Source organism: Ischnura elegans, chromosome 1 (genome assembly GCF_921293095.1).
Source record: "Ischnura elegans chromosome 1, ioIscEleg1.1, whole genome shotgun sequence".
Taxonomy (NCBI): Eukaryota; Metazoa; Arthropoda; class Insecta; order Odonata; family Coenagrionidae; genus Ischnura; species Ischnura elegans.
In genome coordinates this window covers 95,052,761-95,075,781 of record NC_060246.1, presented here as the reverse complement: position 1 = coordinate 95,075,781, position 23,021 = coordinate 95,052,761, and the positions used below count along the sequence as shown (strand labels likewise).

Genomic DNA, 23,021 nt, shown 5'->3' with positions numbered 1-23,021 from the left:
CAAATTATCACCATTAAATCTTCTAGAAGTAGCCTAGCATGATTTGCATAATTCAAGCGATGGTTAAGGGCTTAACGTCGCTCCAATAAGGTGAATAAACCTTGAAGCTGATTAAGTGAAATGCTAATTTTCTACCGGTCCCTTTAACAAATTCACTATACCAATCTTAAGCATTTCGTCAATGTTAGCAAAATCAATCAACCGGTATGAAATAGAATATTTTAGTCAGATATATTACTCTTATTTATAATTACCATATGAAAAACTATTCTGCTTTCCTCAACGGTATTACGAATTTTGTTTTGCTTAATGCCTTACATTGACGCAATCCATCAACAGAATGATTATAATTTTTGGAAGGGGAATTTTAAATTACACAGCCGGTTAATATAATATCGCTTCTTGTTAGACAAAGTCATTGGGTGCAATTTTAATATAGTTTACATTAGAATTCGGGCATCTATGAGTTTGGTATGTTTACTTAAATTCAGATGAATATTTAGAATCCCAATAACAAAAATTACGTAGTCCAACAAAACCTGCTTTGCCTAACTGTCTGGTTACGATAAAAATTGAAATCTAATGAGTAAACTCGCCGCAGTATTTTTAAAAATCATAACGTACTAACAAAAAATATTGACATCCACTTAATAAAAAATTGGAAGTATTTCCAACACTTTATTAACAAATATTTACCGGATTTTCACTCCAAAAGACAATATTAAGAAACCGAAGAATCTAAAAAATCTGGCTAGATTCATAATAAAAAAATAAACGATATATCTTGGCTAAACAGAGCAGTATGGATCTCCAATCATAACCTATTTTTTCAAGAATATTTAAACGTAGGAAGTTGATGGTCAAAAATGAGCTGACATGCAAAGACAATAATATCTGCACTAATAAATTTATCGGATTAATAAAAAAAATGTTTAAAAAAATCCCCCTAAAATCAACCAGAATTGAAAGATACCAAATACAGCATTACTAATTAATGATAGGAGAGCACATTGGAGGTACCAGATTTTTTTCCAAATTTAACTTTTCATCAGCACATAGCACTCTTGCATACTTTCTCGAGAGATTCCAACGCCTGGCCCAAAACTACTACAAGCCATTAAATTCTCGCCGAGACCAGTGAGTGTCAACGAAAACGTCTCAAGATGGGTCCAACGTCTGGAAACAGGCACCGCTTGAGAATGCGAATTTTATTTTCTTTCCTCTCTTTCCCATGTCTACCACTTCCAGTCCAGTCAGCTCATCAATTTCAGAATCAAGTCTTTTCGAGTGGAGACGCCTCTAATGGCTCCCAGACTGGCGGAATCAGCTCTCTTAAGAACCGATGTCTACCCACAGAATTTCTCTCCAACTCCCAAACTGCGCCCCAGGGACCAAGCCCTCCACGACAAGCGGCTGACCAACAGCAAAGAGAGAGAGATGAGAAGCATAAGTAGAGAATAATTTCCCGGCATCCCTTGCTACACTTGATCTAATGAATGGCAAAATTTTTCGGGAGTCGCGGAGTATTTCCCAATTTTCCGAGAAAAGACAATGCGTGAGAGATTTATAGCCAAAAAATGTCACTAATTTCTTGAAATAAAGTTAAATTCCAATCTAAACAGAAGCTCAGAGTATGTCAGTTGGTTGTCTAGTTCACTAAATATTCTGATACAAAGAAATCACATCGAGCTGAACTGTTCACACATTTGGCCCAAATTACTGAACCACGCACTTGACGAAGATGAACCCCATGATTTGAAAAGTAAGAAGGAATATAAATAGCTCCTGCTAATGAAATCAGTCAAAATTAAGTAGTGAAACACTCTTTGAGTCTTGAACATACAAAAGAAAGGGCACTTTCAATTCGCGTGGACTCACAATCAGTAGATTGAGAAAGTGACATTTCCGCGTGTTTTCATTTTTACATCAAAACTATAAATATACATGTTTTGAAATTTTTTAAATAATTCACGGGTGGGAGCAAAGCATAACCTCCACAGAGCCTCATAGCAACTTTTTTTTCTCACATTAGAAATAGGCGTTGATACCCAAATAATACCTTGGGAACATCATCTCAGTCTATCTTGACGACGGCATATAACATAAGTATTAATCACACATTCAAAATGATGGGAAAAAGAAATGTGGAAGACTGCTCAAAATTATAGGAAAGCGCAAATACTTCAAGAATGAATAAATTATATTAGTTATGCAAGGATAGTAAATAAGATAAGACAAATTAATCTCATAAAAATTCAGGAAACTTGAGTATAGGAATTCATTTTGAACAACGAAAAATTTTAAATGGATTTAAAAAGGAACACAGCCACAGAAAAGTCCCGCGATGATATTTTGCCTCCGGCTATTCCTAATGTCCGAATGCGCCTCGAGCAGTCATCAGAATGCTTAGAAGAGTTAAATACCTCTCATCAGGTGATAAGCGAATTTTAATAGCCGTCGTCAAGATAGACGGAGATGATGTTCCAAAGGTATTATTTGGGTATCAACGCCTATTTCTAATGTGAGAGAAAAAAATTGCTATCATGGGGCTCTGTAGAGGTTAATGCGCCCAAAATTCCACGAACTGCATCGCGATGCATCGCTGAGCTTAAGAAGTTACCAACGATTTCGAAAATTTTATGAACGAATAAACTTCAACTGAGTGAAAACGACCCATATTTTTTTTAATCCTGGAAAAACATTAATTAATAACTATCAGGATTTTCTTAGCAGAAATTCGAATTTCGATTTTCAGATGCTTTCGAATTAGCCCCAATAAGAAAGGCATTAGTCTATCCACTGCTGCAATTGCAATGACCCAAAAATATTAATTGGCTGGGAGGTCAATTAATTACATCATTTAGCTTTGATCATAAAACGGTGTTTCATCATAATAAGAAGCAAACATTTAATAAATAAACTATACTCCCCAGAGAAAACTATGGAATCAACAAAAACAAAATTTTTACTGGCAGCCAGAATGAAGGAGCTCATGTGACTGGCATGACGTACCAAATTGAACGAGGTAATTGACCTTTTATTACAAGGAATAAACGTTTTAAAGCCCTTTATGATGAAGGGTAGAACACGCGAGATTAAAGACCGCTCTTTGGTGCACTTCTACCACCGAGGGATTACGATAAGGAGCTCCCGACGGAGTTTCGACCCACGCATCCCGTCCCGGTAACGGTACATAAATTATTTCCATAGGTAATCATTAAAAAGTTATGAGACCAAAATATCCACCCTAGTCCAAAAAAAATTTCCCCATCCTCCCACCCTATTTCAGTCGCCTCTAGCACCGCCTCTCCCCCCTTCCACCCGCCGACAGCCCCGAAAATCCTCGCTTCACTTTCACTTCCTCAAGAGGTGGGCGGGCGCCTACCGCGCCCCTTTTCGCCTCACTCATTTAAACTAGCGTGAGAAGCTTCCTGCTTCTTAGTTAGATAAGCCGCGATGGCACGATAAGGACTTCTTCGTTCATGTCATAATGCGGCGGAGGTGAGATTGTCTTCGGCTCGAAGAAGAATGATCTTGGATTCTCATGCCACGCCACGGAAAAAGGAAATTCATGCGACGTTTTACTGTTTCCTACGCCTCATTATATTCTCAAGTTTTCCCTCCACGCCTCCTCTTTACTTCCTACTTTTGCCATTCTTCTGCCTATGCGTCATCATTATGTTTCCAAAAAAATGAACGGCATTTTGTTGCCTTGCGTAGGAACTATATCATCAAAAAATTAATTGAGAGAAAGAATGATATACGTCAGAGGTAATTTGAATTTGGAACATGCTACTATGAGCAATACTTCTACATAAAAAATACTTGCATCGCCCTAAAGGTTCAACAATGATGCGTCTAATTGCATTCCAAAAATTTAATAATATACCCAATTTCAAGAAATCCCACCGGCTATCTTTCGTTACCATTGTTTACTACCAATATGGATTGATATTGAGAATTTAGATGCTTCACAAATTCTGGTACATAAATTCGAAACCGACGTACTGCTCTAGCTTATTTGCACAAAAGTATGTCAGTATCACATTTACAACAATATCCACGTATACGGGGCTTCATAAGTTGGAAATTTAAAAATCGATGAACGACAAAAAACAGAGAGACCCGTAGCAGGAACATAAAAAATACTATCAGAAGTAATACAAGAGGCTGACGAAGTGGTATCCGAGAAAAATCCTTTAAAAAAGAACTTTTGTATTCGCTTTTGATTAAATACAACACAGAGCGCGTTTGCATAGAATGATACGCAATATAAAATAAAAATGTGACGAATAAAATGGTGTTTGGATTCAAATTCCTCTTCATAAATTTACGATTGGCAGACATCTGTCATTACAATAAAATAATATGGGACTTGTGGGAAAATTAAATAATATGGAAAAATGTTTAATGCATGAAGCTGTTCGGTGTAATCTAAAAAACAAGAACGCAAGAATGCCGATTGAAATTTAATTGATTCAGAGATGTTTTTAATGAAAAAATTATCTTTCAATATTACCAAAATAGAATTTTTAGTTTAGCTAAATATCACCTAATCAAAAAATAAGCAAATCACGGGTAGCGGTGAATAAAAACCATTATTCGTCACATTATGTGAAAACGATCAGGATACAAATCTATAGCAAATCTATACTTTGCTTATCCATCGAAAACCTAAAATATTTAGAACGCCAGAATATTTTTAAGATTTAAAACTACAATGGGTCGGGTGAGGGAGAAAATATACAGTTGGCCTCCTATTTCAAAGTAGAGATATAGCACCAAACTACGGAGAACTCAAGGCATTTAAGAGATAAACGAATTAGAAAAGAGTATAAAATAACCTCAAAATTATTTCAATTATATTCAGTAACACCAACGCAACATAATTTGACTTTGTATTCTCAGCTTAATGCGGAACTTCCATCCCACTAATCAAAGAGGTCAAGAACAAGCCGATCGTCATTTTTCCCATCTTCAAGCTTTGTATTCATACGGTAAGTGCCCCGTCCGTTCTTGACCCCAGTCGTGGAATTTTTAACAGCCGTTCCAATCCCGCCAAAGCATTCACCATTTCTATAATAACTCCATTTGCATAAGCACTACCACGGTCGCCTGCATCCTTTCACGTTTAATAAATCGAAAACATTATGACATGCTGACGTGCAATGCGTTTTCAAGAATATTCAACGCACGAGATTTCATTAGATTTGGAGGTATTATCATAATTTTTAACTTCGTATTTGCACTTCCGAGTTCTATATACATGTATATACGAGAAAACCCCAGTTTTTATTGTGATATGACTTCTTTTAGAGTGCATGAAATATTTTACTCAATCATTCCATGTTACAGGTCGCGTGGTAGCACTAAGTTTGGCTGCTAACCTCAGGGTAACTCGAGAAGACGCCTCAATATACTTTTATTTATAATCCTCACGTTAAGATTTCCACACCTAAAGTTTTTCATAAAATTTCAGTTGGTCAAGGTTTTATCAGTGGGAGGGAAAAAATCGTGACTCGATGACGGCTAGGTTTTTTTGTTAAGTATGACTGTCGGCTAGATGTTACATGATAAGTAAACATATGAAAACATATGGGTGATAAGATTTAGCAGCTTTTTGGTATATTCTCCCTGGTTCGAATTAAACCAAAACTAGCCAATTAAGCAGTAGTGAAAAAGCAAAGCGGACATGTGTCATCATTATTAATAATCTAGCTGAGTAGGTGATATTAATGGAAAAAACACAATATTACTAATCTCCTCTGCCTGTGTCACTTCCTATGTTGAATTCCCTACCCCTACTCAGCATGGATCCTATTCCTCTTCGTTTTATCCAAAAATTCGGGTTTCGTCTTCTCTAAATTTTTACCCAACATTACCCTATTAACAAAACATCTTTACCAATAACGCGGTTTTTATCATTCATCTCTACCCGTAAAACTCTCCCCAAGGATGCAGTCTCGTTTTCATGCTCCCTAGCGGTTGTGTGTCCTCTAAAGACATGCATGTAATCGTAAATGTCACGAATCAGCTGATAAAGTTGGAAGTGTACCAAAATTATTTTAGTAGCATTCCCAAGTCAATTTGCAATTCTCGTTAAATTATGCAATGCTTGAATATGTAATGCAGAGCTTGTTTTCCCCAGAGTAATAAAAACTCCCCTCATACTTTCGAATCCAACCACCTGGGGAAGTATTCACCCGTGAATCGAATGAATCTGCAATGTGAGAAAATTGCAGATGTTCCCACACATCCATCCCTTCGGTTATGGAAAACATGGGAATGGAACAGCCATACATAGCCAAGAACGATGGAAGAATGGGAAATCCTGGCAAAAGCCAAAGCACATTCTTAATACCGTTAAGTAGCAAAACCGTTCTGTATCAACTTCTTCGCCCTGCATTTCATAAAACTGGCTATCAATGTCAGATATAATTCATAACACCATAAGCAAGAAAAGTCATAGAATTCGCACTTCTTGTGACATGCGTGGTTGCAGTCAGATATAAAAAACCTCGGGTGATGATGCAGGCGAAATCGAATGCATATTTCAAATTTCATTTTATTTTCAACTTCAGACAGTTCACGAATCCTTCCGCAAACATTATTCATTTCTCTCACAAGCATTATAAGTTCATGTATTATTTTATTCATATGTGCATAAGTTCAGTTACACGCAGAATACTACGTGTAATTATCTACACTACTGAGTATGACTTTTAACGTTAGTTAACGCACATCTGCATTACGTTTTGCTCTCTCATAAAGTGAGCCATGTTTTACATCTTATAGTCACTAGCAAGATCTTATTCGACCTTCTTTCCTTGTTTATCCTTAGTTCATCTCTGTGGAAAATATCTCTATTTCTATTTAACTAAATGGCACTATAATTTTATTTGGTATATCCCTTAAATACTGATACTCCATTATTTTGAAGTAAATAATATAATCAAACATTTAGAAATTACTACTCATACGATGATGAAAATCTGCTCTTCGCGTTTTTCCTGGAGGACATAAACTGACGGATAATGCAATTCCTTTTTTTCAGAGAATATTAAGATGCGTTCGATTTAACGGGGTTTGTTGCCCCACTCAGACCATAACCACCCGGAAAAGAAGTTCTCTTTTATTTTTAGAGGGAAATATCCTCAATCAGGCATCCAAGAGGAGATACGAAATTTGAACCGAACATCTCATTTTGCCTGAACTAATAATAACATCTAGGGATCGAGGCCTGAAAATTGCCGAGTTAGAGAAATAATTCTCGATACGTATTAGAATACTTAATGTATATTTATCTCCCGACATGGTAATTTAAATACATAGAACACTATCCAATGTCAAAAGAACATTCTTAATTTAAGAATGTTGTCGTGCAAGTACCAAACGACTCTGAAAGGGGTTTAGCGTAGCGTAACTCAGATGACCGGGAACGTCAAACCTCAGAGGCAGTCACAGTATATTTTCTACTACTCTATATCCTACTTCAGTATTGAGGATGCAGTTGGCTATTACCGTTACCGATTCATCGCATCGCCACGGTGATGCATGCACCGTTGAGACTATGGTTGAGACTTATCTGTTCTCCTTATTCTACCACTCTATTTTCACTTCTGTATAGAGACTTCTCTCTAAAATTATGTAAACGTTCTGGGCACTTATTCAGATTTGAGTATAATTTTACTCTAACATCAGGTGTACGCCTCTAGATTCAAGGAAATCTTTATTTCAAAGTAAAATAACAACTAAATTCACCAACTCATTCTTAAATGTATGATATTCCATTATTAGGTTTCTTTGTTATTTAACTGTTAGTTATAACACTACTTTTTCACATAAGGCGACCCTTGTTTTGATGAGTAATCATCATTATCAGGCGTAATTTATTACATAATGATGACGATGATTACTCATCGAAACCCAGGTCGCTTTATGCAAAACAATTGTGGTGTAAGTAGCAGTTAACTAACAAAGAAGCAGTGGTGTAGCCAGGGAGGGTTCGGGGGGTCCGGAACTCCCCTCGAAATGTAAAAACACAGTTATTTTCATTCATAAAAGAAAAAATATTGAAAAATCATGGATTTACAGAATATTTCTTCGACAAATGAAGTTTTTTCGATTATGGAAAGTATTATAAATAGTTTAAAACCCTCTACTTAGTGCCCTGTTTATCAAAAAATTTCCCCTCGGTTTTGAACCCCCCCCCCCCCCCCCCACCCTCCCGAACGAAATTCCTGTCTACGCCACTGCAAAGAAGTCTTAGAATCACAACTACCACAATATATGACGATAAGTATAGGGATGGCATGGCAGTGCTATAACAAGACGAACGATATGTGGCCATGAGTTTTAAGCATTCCTTTCTCATGCTTGCCGGCGAATATGCATTGATAAATCACGGCCAGTCAGCAGAGAAGAAGACAAGTGGAGGAGCAAATCTTCCGAGAACGATCTGAATGCTTCTCTCGGGCGTTCCTTCCTCCCTCGCATGAATTTGATCCAACGATCATTCCGGCTTACCCTGCAGCCCAACATAACACGCCCCACCCCCCAAAGCACGATGAATTCCCCCGCTCTCGAGACTATAATCGACTGAAAAATAATTTAGGACGAATGGGAGAGCAGCATTCATCTGTCCTGCCCGATAGACGCAGCTAATACAACCGCGCGAAAATTTAAAACCCTCCCCACACTCCCTCACAAGGATGTTTACTTGAAGCAACGAAGAACTAATGTCATTTTCAAAACCACCCTCACCCCCGATCTCCAACGAGAATTTTAGCATCGTTTCAGCATCGACAAAATATGATTCTATATAGTTTAAAAAGTTATTGGCCTGCCATGACGGTGAAGAAAAGGGAAAACATATTTCAACACGCTTGATGAGAAGGTATCATAGATAACGACACATATGTAATCAGATGACACATGTGAGACGAGAACACTTAGGGTATCGATATGAGGTGCTACGTAGTGAAAGTTCAAAAGATAGAAAAACTATTTATCTCAGATAAAACTTAAATAGCCTCTCATAAGAGAAAATTACGTAGTAATAGGCGCAACCTGTCAACACAGAAATCAATCATTATGGAATCAACGGGTATAAACGTTGAATAACTTTGAATTTTCGTATTTGAGGTACAAGCAAATATTTTCGTATTTGAGGCACTAGAAAATATTTAATTAGTTCTACACTATATGCCCAGAAACTTCCAAGATGTTAGTGCAAGTTTTAAATCAGTAGTTACGAAAAAGACAAAAATCGGACTTGTCGTCAGAAAGACGCTTCCTCTTAAAGTCAGAAGATATGATGTGACACTGATTACTGAGTCACCTGACGAAAGTTCACCATAAACGTTACGTAGGTGCGGGGCGTTGCACGGCCAAGCGCCGTGTCGCTCCAATGTCTATGCGACCCCGATTCACTTGGACGCCGTCGGCTCCACGCTCCATCCCTCGCGTTGATATCTACGAGCTCGGGGCGGGAGGCGCGGCTCTGTCGCTGTGATGATTCCATCTCTCGACCTCTTTCGTAAGCGACGCGTAATTTTACACCACAAGGAGGGAAAGGGGAAACAAAGTGGGTGTCAACTGGTCTCCGGCTACGAAATTCTCATCCGTAAAGAGGATGATGGCGAATAAAAATAAATAAAACGATCCTTTTGACTTTTTAAGGTTCTCGGTGCAAAGTGGAATTTACCTCATTGGGTACTGCATGACAAGGAGAAAGGCAAATGGAAAGGACATATTTGTGGAGAAGATTGCAAATGTGGAACTATATTGAGCAACCAAATCCGTACGCCAGTTCTTCCCGCGTGACTATGAATGCAGACGCTCGACGTCACGCCCAAACGATCTCGATATGAAATACCACGGGATTTTGGAACTATCACCCCAAATTTTACGACAAAGCAACGAATTCGGTATGCTAAAATAGAAAAATTCTTCCACTTCCTATTTCAATATATTCATGTTAAATTAATCTCTCAGTTAAATACTCAACAAAATGACGAGGAAAGTCGTCGTTCAAACAAGGTATGAGAAGGCTCTCAATCAATGGCTATAAAGTTAACATTAGCGCACTTGAACGCTCACCCAGGCAGCGAAGGTTACCAGATCGGAAGAACGAAAATTATCCAAAGAAAGCAATCGTTCACCTTGACCTGGACTCAAACAGGATTTCATGTCGAGTGCTTTACGTCAATGATGCTACCCATTGTGTCCTTCTCCCGTCTGCTTTCCTAAGTGAACGTGATGCTGACCTCTTGTATGTATGCAACTGTTGCAACTTACTCTAAATTTCCAAACACAAACTGACGATCTTCTCTCAGAATTATCGAAGGCAGTCTCCCTCCACATTCCACGCTCTACTCTCCACTCATCGTTTTGCATATGGACTAGTGGGAGCATTACAAATAAGGAGCTCCCACGCCGAGAGTACGATGGTAGTTTAAATGATGGGGAACTTCGCATCTTTCAACACAGTCTGAGAAAACAGCAGTAACATGGGAGCAAGAGGAATTACGTACAAAACTTTGGACTGTTTTCCGATGATTATACAATGCTCGCACCACACACGATATCTCAGTCATCAAAAATTGCGAGAAAAATCTTCGAATGGAAAAGTTATAATGCATCATTTACGTTATGTTCATGCAAGGTAAGCACAAGAGAGAATAGATAGAAAAGGTATAAACTATTACTACAAAAATGTATAAATTGAGGACCAGTATATCAGTTTTAGAATCGGAATTATTAATAAATAATACTGTATATTGGTGGCTTGAATGAGTAAAACACCTCTAATTAAATCTAAATAACCGTTGTGCATGTGTAATTGATAACATCCAAAAAAATTGATGAAGTTAACAAATTTTTCTTGGATAATAGTCTAAACTGCTACTTAATCCATTTGAAAATGGCATTACGTCAGTTCGTGCACCTATCTACGCCCATCTGCAAATCGGGAAACATTAAAAATATAATCCTTTCCTATAAATTCTGCTATCTGAAACCTTCACTCCCTTAGTTTTTACTTTGCCAGTTGATCAACTTATGAGCAGTGCAATATTAAGCTTCCAAAAGCATTGATAGTGACCAATGGTTTTCATTCTCAAAAAGAAAGAAAACGTCTATACTAAACTAATTTGACTCACCGAAATAGTATAATTTCTGATTAAATGAAATTATAATGAACAGTGATTAAAATTGGCGCATTTATATAAGAAGACGAGAGCATGTAGTAGATATTTCGATATCAGTGAAATAGAATGTGCGAAGTAATTTTACAGGCAAGCACTTTTTATGCAACATTAATTACGGTTATCATTTTCAGTTTCGTCAACGAAGATAATTTCCCCTTATTTTACTCTGTAATCGCAAGATCTATTGAAGAACTTAAAATCGATATCTTAACCATTGATAAGTACAACTTCGAGCGATACTGTGTTCGTTTGTAGCGAATATCAATGCCATGAGTTTGCTTGGTGGTACTTCACGTAAATTCTCTGGATCAAATTATAAATAAATATTTAAATATGTACGGCATACACGGAATAAAAATAGGAATGGTGCTTCAAAACTTTTACAATGGCCAAATTGTAAAGCATAAATCAAGACTACGCTCGTAGATTACTACAAGCAGAACATAAGTGCACTTCAAAGACCTGCTCGTTTGGATTTAAAAATCACAATTACTAGCACCATAGTAGCAAATTAAGTAATCTTTTTCATGCAAACAACTCTAATTTGTGGATTCATAGGCACGTGGTAATTTGTAAAACACCAATACCACAACCAAATGATAACCACCCGACCAATGACTAACACTCCTTAACTTAATCTCAAACTTATATACAAACAGTGCTTAGAGACAACTCAATTTCATAAATGGCAATAAAAGAAAATTAAGTATGCAGTATTTCAAAGTCAAGTTATTAAGCTCACTCGAAATAATGCTTTACATAAGCGATGAGAAGACCACGAAGGAAAATTAAAGTGGGTAATGCATGGTAAATATAAGTGCAAGTTAGAATCCGCAGGAAGAACAAGGTGACACAAAAAAGTACCTTTACCACGCACGGTAAATTGATATCGTCACCTCACCATTGCCAAGGCCACGGCTAGAGAATAGCAGCTAATATAATTCCTGTCATCGTAAAGCTGACTGGGCTACATTCATTCCACTCCTTCTCCACAATTTTCACTTATTCAAAGCAAAAGAAATTCAATTTCCTGGCCATGTTCAGGGAGATGTGAGGGGCATTCTTGTTAAACGAGGAAACATAAACACGCCAGTTGAACTGGTTTAATATCTCGAGAAAAGTGGGAAAATTACTTCTGCCGGTCGTGGGGTGGGGTCTTCAAATAAGTCGAAAGCTTCCGTACACAACCCCAGTGACGAAGGATAAGAGCACTGCATTGCAGCAGCCTACAAATGGAAACTCTTTTTTTTAACCTCTATATGGCAAAATACAAAATACATTGAAAAGTATAACTCCGAGAAATGCGGTATTTCAATTCTTTGGATTAAATTATAAATAAATATTTTAAAATGGCCATCGTACAGGGAATGTAAACAAGAACGGTGCTTTAAAAAAAATTAAAAAGGAAATTATAAAGCGTGCTAAGTAAGTCTACACTCGGAAATTACCACAAACAAACCATAGCTGAACTTCAAAGACCTGAAAGCTGGATTTCCAAATCACGATTACTAGCACCAGAGTCGTAAGTTAAATAATTTATGAATTAAAAGTAAGGAGAAACACTAGCTGCCCATGACATTAGGCCAATAACGCAAAAATATCGCAGAAAAATGCTCCAAAAGTTGAATACCCTTGAACATAACACAGATTTAAAATAAACCCATAATATTTAATTTCATTTAACGGTAATTAAATATAAGCCGTTATTTGCTACTCTAGTACAAGGAAGAAGATCCTCTATAAAAGATACTATACCAATAGCAATGGAAATGAATACCGATAAAATACATGCAGACTATACCACCACCGTAAGATAACCACCCAACCAATGGCTAACATTCCTTAACTCAATCTCGAATTATACAAACAGTGGTTAAGAAAAACTCAATTCCATAGTGCCACCAACCAACGCACCAAGCACTCCAAGCGCTCCAATACGAAAATCACAACTTCCAATCCAACTATAACAAAAGCAATACTTGAAATGATCCCTGCGAAAAAATACGAACAGCTTCATCATATCCTATTACAAGCAGAAAAAAATGAAACAAAAATTAATTCATTTGTATTACGGATGAAATACAGCAAGAATAATGTTACCAAGTTGAGTTGGCGCCCGTAATTAACTGTCCACCAAGCATTCTTCAAGGAGTGATTTATCCTATAACCTTTTAATGGCAAGTCCGCCAACCGATGGCTGGTTCACGCGAAACCAAAACGACCGATGACGTAACCCGGATGTTAAAATAATGGAAATCTCATTTGGAAGAACCAGGTGCGTGCGGATTTGTGGAATAGTATGACTCCTAACTTGGAGAGGAGGAGGAATAACACTACTAAATCCATCACCACGATAACGAATACCTTGTTTTGATTTCTGTCCATCCCATCGGTTTACCACTACGATGGTTCACCTGGCGCCACGCATAGTCCAGTCCTTTTACCCAAATGTCCCAGTAGAAAGGCTTTCTTGATTCACGAGTCCTAGCCATGAAACTCCCGTTCATATTTTCCCATTTTCTTCTTCGGAACCACCCCCAACATGCTCCTCCTCTGACACAATTTTGATCTCTCACCTTCTGTAACGATAATTTCTAACCCAACCATGCCTTTCCCAAGTCCCGTACGCGTCCTCTCATTCCTGGGGTTACGATAGAAAGATAAAACGATCCCAACTGACTCGTAGCAGACACATCGCACTTACGCTCGAGAGCATACAAGTTTATGGGGGAGAGGGGCAGGTAACATAATGCGATTTTTAATATACTATAGAGATGGTAGATAATGTAGAAAACTATAAAAATCACAAGTTGAGGCACACATTCGATGGGTGTCATTCCGGAAAATGCATGGATTCAAAAGCGGGAAAACAAGTTGAACAAACTAATGAAATGAGAGGAAAGAGATTTTTACTTGGTCGAAAGTCACCAATTACTGGGGTTCTGCGTCAATGCGATTAGTTTCAAAAATGTCTCTCTTCCTTCTTTTGATATAGTTTGCCTCATGTGATATTCCTGAAAGGATTTTTTGCATAAAACCTTCGGCTACTTTTAACAAAAAGATATATTAAAATTTGCAAATGTAAAGAAATTTGTATAAATCATTGTAAGTAACGCAAAAAACGTATGGTATCATACCCTGTAACCATAATTATTCTCATGCAAGTATAAGATAGTATTTGAATATAATACTCATATTAATAACTTTAATGCTGAAAACTGCTTTTGTAAAATACCACTCAGAAATGACCAGCTTCAACAAGTACTCAAGTTTATTGAATTTAAATACAGCCAGCCAGGCGTAAGTAAAGTTCTTCTATAAGTAGCGAGTTGTCTCGATCAAATTGTGAGCTAACAATTGTAAGATTAGAAACACCTGCTCCTCAAGATGAACTACAACTGATCAGTAAAAATAGGAGAAAGATAGGTACTGATTGTCTATACTAATGATATCAGTGGTGCACTCCATAAGAATACCAAAAACAATAGCTGGCCATAAAATTGGGCAAGGCTGTCGAAGACAAAGATTAATCATCAGGGCAAACAACAAGAAGATTAATGACTCATAATGCGCAAACATAGAGCACTAAATAAATGTTACTACTCCAGTAATCACTGATAAAATTTCACATTATACTTGAAAAAACAATGACGGATGCACTTTACACTATCTTTTATCAAATAAGCTTTATAGAGTAAAACTCAGCATCTATTTTTAGATTCTTAAGGGGAAGCATCACTCCTCGATCCATCGTATTTTGACTTTTATCGTGGCGTTTTACTCCTTTCAAAGTCACTTAAAATTATTATTTAAAATTTAAGATTATATAAAAAAGCTCTTTATCAATATTTCAATATTTAAAATACAAAAAAGTTGTATCTGAGAAAATACAGATATAAATTTTTCAAACATGAGATATAAAATCATATTGATAAGAATTTACCATAAGTTTTTTAATCATTTCAAGGTTGTAGCATAATACAGAAATATATTCCAGGCTTATCTGGCGGAATTCTAACATAAAAGAAAAATAGCATATAAATTGAATAGGGAAATCTATGAAGGGAAAGGATACCACCAGAATTCTTCGGAAATACTCCATTCAAGCCTGCCTTAATAGGTAGAATACTGTAATAATAATGATAGATCACAAGTCACTGGAAATGTAACATAAATGCTTAAATTTACCTTCTTGACCGATTTCAATATATTTTGTATAAATATTTTACCAATTAAGGGAGGTTTGCATGTAGTGTTTACGAAAATGGAATTTTTCAAATGGAATAGTATGTATTTCAAGGAAAATTTCCACATACCATTGACACACTAAAGTGATGACATAAGTTTTTAATGAGTAATACTTAACGAATGAAATACGGTTTGGCGGAAGTGATGCGTCCTCTTAAGATACCACCGGAAAAAAGCGCATGGATAACGGATGGATTTTATAGGAAGAGATGGATAGACATGAGGTGGCATGAGATGCCGAGGGAAAGAAAGGAGCCAAGGCCTGTCTTCACGTCGAACGTCGCCGAAAGCTGAAAATCCAGTCGAGAAGAATGGGAGGGGAGGTGAAGGGCCGCTCCGTAATGAACGGAGCCTCCGCCTTGATTGCCGCTACGAAATTACGCCGACGGGCCGTAATTTTCCACCGCGCGCCGCAGAGGATCCCAGCGGGGATCCTCTCTTGCCTCTATCCCCCCTTCCCTAAGGCACCCTGCATCCGCGAGAGCCCACGAGGAAGGAGCCTTGCCATCCGACGAGGGATACTTTGTGAGGGATACTTGATTACTCCCGCCCAAGTCACTCTTACTGATATTTTGAAGCCAGGGAATAGAGCAAGTGGGGATTCGGTAGAAAAGAGAGCGTTGAGAGATGGAAAGACGGAATCGCCGCGAATGTGTGAATTTTACATGCCTTAGGTTTACCCAGCGTTGAGCTCTACCCTTACCAACATATCGATGGCTAAGTTCTAACAACACGTATCTCAAAAATAGAAACTTTTCAGGAGAGCAAAAGAAACTATTTACGCTGTTTTTTTGGTTTTAATTCTACGCTGAAATTAAAAACCAAAAATTGATAAAACTGAAAAGAAGCACATACTTGCAAAAAAAGGGTTGTTCTTTGAATGAATTTTATTTTTTAAATGTCAGTACACTTTGTTTAAGATACCTGTCTCAAACCGGCCAAATTTTGAGATACGTGTTGTTAGGATTTAGCCATCGATATACTGTATCTCACAGAAAAAAATAGTAAAAGGGCATCACGTGAGCTGCATCCCAGAGCAGTGGGTGCAAACTTTCTATTCTTTGGGGCCCTTAGAAGGCTCAATAGTAATAATTCATTGAGTGGGAAAATTTTTAAAAGCTTTTTGATTATTAACGACGTTTTTTCCGTCACCTGTGACTACCATGAGTTGTTTAAAACATCATTGGGCAGCATCGGCATCACTGATTTAATTAATTGGAAATAATAGTAATTAAACTTTATGCATCATAATTGTTGGAAAGATATTAAGTCATCTTCAATTAGCCCAATTTTCACAGGAATATATCAATATTTTTTCCTTTAATACATTCCTAACAAATAAGTTTACTGCAGAAATTAGCTTATGACAGGATCGTTTAGTAAGAGTTTGAAGAAAATGTTAGTAAAGAGTCTGAAACGTGGATACTTAGGAAGAAGGACGAGAGAAGACTGGAGGCATTCGAGATGTGGGTATGGAGAAGAATGGAGAAAGTGAAATGGATAGAGAGGAGGAGAAACGACGAAGTGTTGGACATGGTGGGTGAGGAGAAGCAGGTTTTAGATGAGATACGAAGGAGATAGAAGGTGTGGATGGAGCGAGTACTTAGCGGAGAGGGGATGTTGAAAACGGTGTTAGAGAGTAGAATGTTAGGTAAACGTGAGTGAGGAAGGAAGAGAATAGGATTTTTAAATAGAATGAAAGGGAGGAGGCTTTGCTGTGAATTGAAGAGGGAAGTACATGGAGGTAGGGGAGGCTACCAGAATGCTTCTTATGTACTCCATAGGAACCTATCTTAGCCGGTAGAATCCTTAAATAATAATAGTAATCATACATTAGATACCTAGCCTAAGGATACCTTATCTACAATCAGTAGCGTATCCAGGATAGTGACAAGGGAGGGAGTATGCCGTTAACTCCCAGAAGTATTGCGGGTCCGAACAAAAACTGTCATTCTATCTAGTGTAAATTGGACGTTCAAAGGGGGGCTATTGCCCCCTTACCCCTATAGATCCGCCACTGTCTACAATATAATTCACTCATCAAAATAATTAAAAATTGCTTCACATTTATAAAGTAGATAACTTCTGACCCCAAGGGTGGCTCGTGTAGAGAGCGGATGGGTGCACCCACGAAGACGTGATGTGAGGGTGGGGATCGGCGTCCGTGGGTCGAGCATTGGCACGAGAGGGACGGTGGGGGTGGGGGGAGGGTAGGGAAGAGAGGGAGGGAGGGAGGGGGTGGGTGAGAAAGGGAGAATGAGCACGCGAGGGATGAGGGTGGAGAAAGGGGATGATGCGTAGGAGGGAGTTGGTTGCGTGGGTGTCGATTGTCGGACAGGAAGGGAGCACGCCCCGCAAAGGAGGTGCCTTGTGTCTCGGGGGAGTCCCGCAGAGTGGGGGCTAAGGTGGTGGCTGTTTGCTGCAGAAAGAACTCTCCTCCACCTTCGAGAAAATAGGCAAAAAAAAAGGAGTACGGGAATGAGTGTCGCAGGTCGTTGGAGAGAACGAGACAGAGATAGTGGATGGTTGGGGGGGAGGGGAGAGTTGGGGATCGGGTTGGAGTGTTGGCTTCCCACCCGGCGGGCTTGGGTTCAAATCCCGGCAGTGGCAGAGAATTTTCAGAGACTGCCCGATCCCTGCTTGAGTGTTGTGTGGAGGACATTTCAAGCGCAACACTCCGTCCGTCGGACGTTATGCCGTGGTCCCCTTGGCGCCTTTCTATAAGGGCAGGCTAATGCCGACGCCGAGTTTCTCTCCACCCTTCCTTCCATACACTTGACTCACGGCGCAAATGACCTCAGCTGTCGGTCGCCTCCTCCAAATACCATACCGATAGTGGATGGCCAAGAGCCGCGTTCAAATAGAAGCGTGTCGCGCGACGGAGGTCGAGGTGGTACTAACTTTTGCAGCATTATTCAACCGATGCTCCCGATGCCCCGAAGTTCGGATTCCTACCCAAATTGGCACATTAAAGGTGCGTTAACACTATGTAACATGATACATAAACAAGTTACATATAACATGTTTTACGAAAAAGTTACAAATCCGTGTAATACGAGTAATCGTATGTTAGATGTAACATTGTGTTACAAAACCAAAATTCGTGTTATATAACAAGTTTTTGGTTTACCGTACGAAGTGGGAAAATGTGTAACATATTGCAATAAAGAGATGAGGCGTATGGTGGGGATAGCCAGTTGACGGGTGGGCTAGGACTGAATCTGCAACATGTTATTTGTGTATTTTTGGCTCCGCTGGACTCTTGTTATAAAACAAATGTTATGTAAAACAAATGTTACAAGTAACTTGTTACATGTAATATGTGTAACATAGTGTAAACTCACCTTAAAGCCTTCGGTTCTCTTCGATTTAAGAAGATGCGTCACGCCCCATAGGCTGGTCTCATTATGTTCTGTTTTTCGTTCCACTTCGTTCGTATAAAACTTACATTGTCTTCTATAAATGAGTGTCGCAGGTCGTTGTAGAGAGCAAGACAGAGATAGGTGATGGCCAAGAGCCAAGGGAGTATCCAGGATCAAAACTAGGGGGGAGGGCAAGCGATGTTTGTTTAAGTTGAGGTAAGATTTAAGCACGGAATAGGTGAATGAAATCAACATTTTAAGGAAAGTGTAGCAGCTCTTTATTAGTTTTAAAAATGATTTGCTTGAAAACATATTATTTTCCTTAAAGGAATTTGCGATTTTTGCTTCTAGGGAGGGCAGCTGCCGCCTCCTGCCCCTCGCTGGTTACGCCCATACCAAGAGCCGCAATCAAATGGAAGCGTGTGGCGCGAGTGAGGTTGAGTTGGTTTACACAGCACTTTTGCACCATTTTTCGACTCCCCGATGTTCGGATTCCTAGTCAAATTGTTGTTATAAAGTCCTGGGTTCTCTTCTATTTGAGGATATGTATTATTTGCTAAAGACTGGTGGCAATATGTATCTTTTTGTGACGCTTTAATTGCATAAAATTTACATTGTCCTCCATAGGTTTTCCTTTTATTTATTTTTTCCACAGTCTACTTGTATCTCAAATACGAAAATTACGCATCTGAGAAAAATATTACTTTATATTACGCTCTGCCGTATAATCCTTGAATCATTCCCTCCAGGCAGGGCACCATGCCTTTTTTTGTGACGCTTTATTCGTACATAACTTGCATTGTTCTCCATACATTTTCCCTTTATTTTCCTCATTACACCGTTTTCAAAGTCTTTAATTTAAAATATGAAAATCATGCATCTGTGAAAATACCACTTTATATTACGCAACTCTACTTTAAAATCCTTGGAGGGCATTATGGAGTGGCGGGTGCGGGTGATGCTGCTGGCGGTCAGCGGTGTTGTGCGCGGACGGATGGGAGAGGTCCACTTGCTTCGGTTGGTCAGTAATGTTACCTAAGAAGAGCTCCGGGCGTTTCGGAGTGGCGAAGGCGGACACGAAGGCGGGGAGGAGCGACCGGGAAAGATCGAGTGTCGCCCCGCAGAGAGGTCGAGTTGCACAAAGAACATGACTAGAGTTCTTTCTCCCTCACACCTCCTCTCCTCTGTTTTCCCACTTACATCCACCGACAAAAATGTGAGAAAAATCGGGAAAGAAGTTCCAGCACAGCTCAGTCGAGAAAAATCACGTTTCTGCTGCGAAACACCAACGGAAGCCATAGAAATAATTGGCGCAATTTTCCATATCAATAAAGGAAAATTTTGCAGAAAATACAATCGGCGAAACGTTCTATCAAGTCTGTACATACACTACATTTTAGAAATTAATTCCCTCAGAAGTGAAAGAAAGAAATTCATTTGGCATTTCCCGTAAAAATGCGTACATTTAGCGTCCGCTCTTTGGAACCAAAGAGCATCCAAACTCGGCATAAAATCTCTAAATGTAACTTTAAAGTAGAGAAACAATATCACCTTGATAGGTGATGCCATTTTTCAACCCATTGAAACGTTTCAATAACGTCAGCAGATACTTAATGTGTAATATTTTCTGATAAACCTGAAAAACGTCGTTCCTGAGAACTTTTTGCCGTGTTCATATACCTGTAATTAGAAAACTGTGAATTTGAATGTCAATTTAAATGCCTTTCATTGATCGTCAACGAATGTCTAACAGCTTTTCCGGTTCTTACGTCGAAAAAAGTTTTTTAATCCATTTTTGTTGATTTCAGCTTACTGTGCGACGTGAAGGGATAATTTAGATATTAAGTCGTACGGGTTCCTGCATCGTGTTAGTAGCCCTTAGTAGTGGAACACGGAGAGTTCTAATTATAACACCCCAATACTACTCTCCCGCTGCAATCCAGCCACAAATGAGAGACAATGGTTTTAAAATAGCAGTAAAAACTAAGAGGCCTCACACTCATAAAAGTCGTGGCGATGATGATAGAAAAAACTTACGAGAGACTACACGAAAACAGGAATTAAAATTCACAGTCGCGACGACGCGGAGGGGAAGAAGTCTTGAAAGGGAAGTGGAGAAAAGGAGAGTAACGGTTGCTATGGGCAACAGGTGATGCGGCGCTGCGAGCGAAGAAGAAACAATGGGGTAAAAAGAGTGAGACGAAGACCCAAGAAGATATAAAAAAAAGAGAATCGAGCGAGAAAAAGAAATAAAGAGAAGTTGGGTTTCGTAAGGGTCTCGGGGACGACTTTTATATGGAGCGATGGATGGAGGAGACGGGCAATGGGAGTGAATACGTGGGGGATGCTGTCGGAAGAGGAAGAAGAGAGGGAATGAGGAAGTGGTCGGTCCAGAATAATTTTAGGGGATTACTAGGAAGCGGGCTGGCCCGATGGGTAGAGGGGAAGGAGGTGGGCATTCGAGGAATAGGAAGTGGCCGACGAGGGGCGATACATAAAAATGAGGCGAGGGATGGATGACCGCGAGGGCGAGCTAGGCGCGAAAAGAGACGAAAAAGAAAAGGGCCATGAGTAGTAGAGGGGCATCCGATTGGTGAGACGAAGGGGTCTGGAAGAACGAGCTGAGGACGGCGAGTGGCGCAGCGATTGGTTTTTGAAGAAGTGAACTAGAGAATCTTTATCAATAGCAGGGGTTCAATATTCAATGTCACCAAAGTAAGTATAATATAAGCATTTTGGAAATGCTAAGGTTTCCGTTTATGTCAGAGTTCATTTCCATGACAGTGAAATAAAAATGAATTTGATTACTTCTGTTATTTTTTCTTGAGGCATTGCTTTTTCTAACTAAGCCATCGTCTTGAAAATTTCAAGGCACACACCGTAGAATATTATTAACATTTTATCTGTATCTCAAATTATAAAAATTTCACCTACGTACTCATTCTGGGGTAAAATTGATGCATGCGAGAGAGCGGAAATTTTTGAAAAAGCTTTTACCCTACGTGCCATTAAAATTTCCATATGGTAACTAGAGTATGTATTAAAAAAACAATAAGCCAAGAAAATAATACAAAATACGACTGATCTTGCAGGATTGATGTCTCGTCTTACCCCTTCCACAACCCAAATGATGCCTGTTCAAAGGCCGAACTATGAAAAGAGACGAAAAAGAAAAGGGCCAAGAGTAGTAGAGGGAGATCGGATTGGTGAGACGTCGGGGTCTGGAAGAACGAGCTCAGAACGGCGAGTGGTGTAGCGATTGGTTTTCGAAGGAGAGAATCATAGAATCTTTCTATCGTCTCAGGCTCAACTATGTGGAAGTTCGTTACATCGTTAATGAAATGAAAAACTTTGTTGCATTCCACCTATTCATTTTAAGTACGACTAGTTTCGACGCAGCAGCGTAGGGGCTACATAGCTGAGGGTGAAGCCGCTGCGTGAAACTAAGTTTTTGGGACATTATCAGCATTTGTCTGTATCTCAATTTTTGAAACATTAACCTCCGTATTCAGTCAGCGGTAAAATGTATGTATCTGATAGACGGGAAAATTTTCGAAAAAGTTCTATGTCCCATGAAAATTTCAATATGATATCTAGAGTATCAATGAATAGCCATAAGCCACGAAACAAGGAAAATAAAAATAACCGAGAGGGAATGATATTACCTCTTAACCCTTCCTTAACCCAAACGCCGCCAGTAGAGAGGCCGAACTATGCTGAACATTTGCTTGATAGCCATTGAAATATAAATATTGTAAAATAATTCACAAACGGACAAATATACTCATCAAGCACAAATTACATGACCATATTTTGAAGAAATAAGTAGAATACGTACACGGCGATGATGTAATCCAAACTAGATGAAACTTGAAGGGGTCCTGCAGGTTGACAAACTCAGTCTGTAAAAGTAAAAATAAGCATCATAAAAATTTCAGGAAAATAAAATTTTACAATAAAAATGAAAGTTACTTATTATTATGGAAATATGTCATCAACATTAATCATAGTGCGGTATATATTGAAGGAAAACATTTCGAAAAAGTCCGACCGAATCAGGAGTGACAAAGTGGAGGTCCAACATATTGAAATGAAAGATAGTTAAACTTTTCCACAATAATTTAATGCGTACGGCGCATTTCGGCTCACAGCACCATCATCTGGTACAAGACCTTGTATAAGGTGTAACTTGTACCAGATG

The 23,021-nt window shown here is 38.7% G+C and overlaps 1 protein-coding gene across 4 annotated transcripts in view; it reads right to left on the bottom strand.

Moving 5' to 3' along the window:
- The window catches only part of LOC124166613, a 313,116-nt gene that overhangs the window by 188,689 nt on the left and 101,406 nt on the right, over nt 1–23,021 (bottom strand). For all 4 annotated transcript variants that reach the window (XM_046544214.1, XM_046544240.1, XM_046544224.1 and 1 more), the window contains one exon: nt 22,659–22,722. The gene's annotated coding sequence lies outside the window, so the exon portion shown is untranslated. The remainder of the gene's footprint in view (nt 1–22,658; nt 22,723–23,021) is intronic.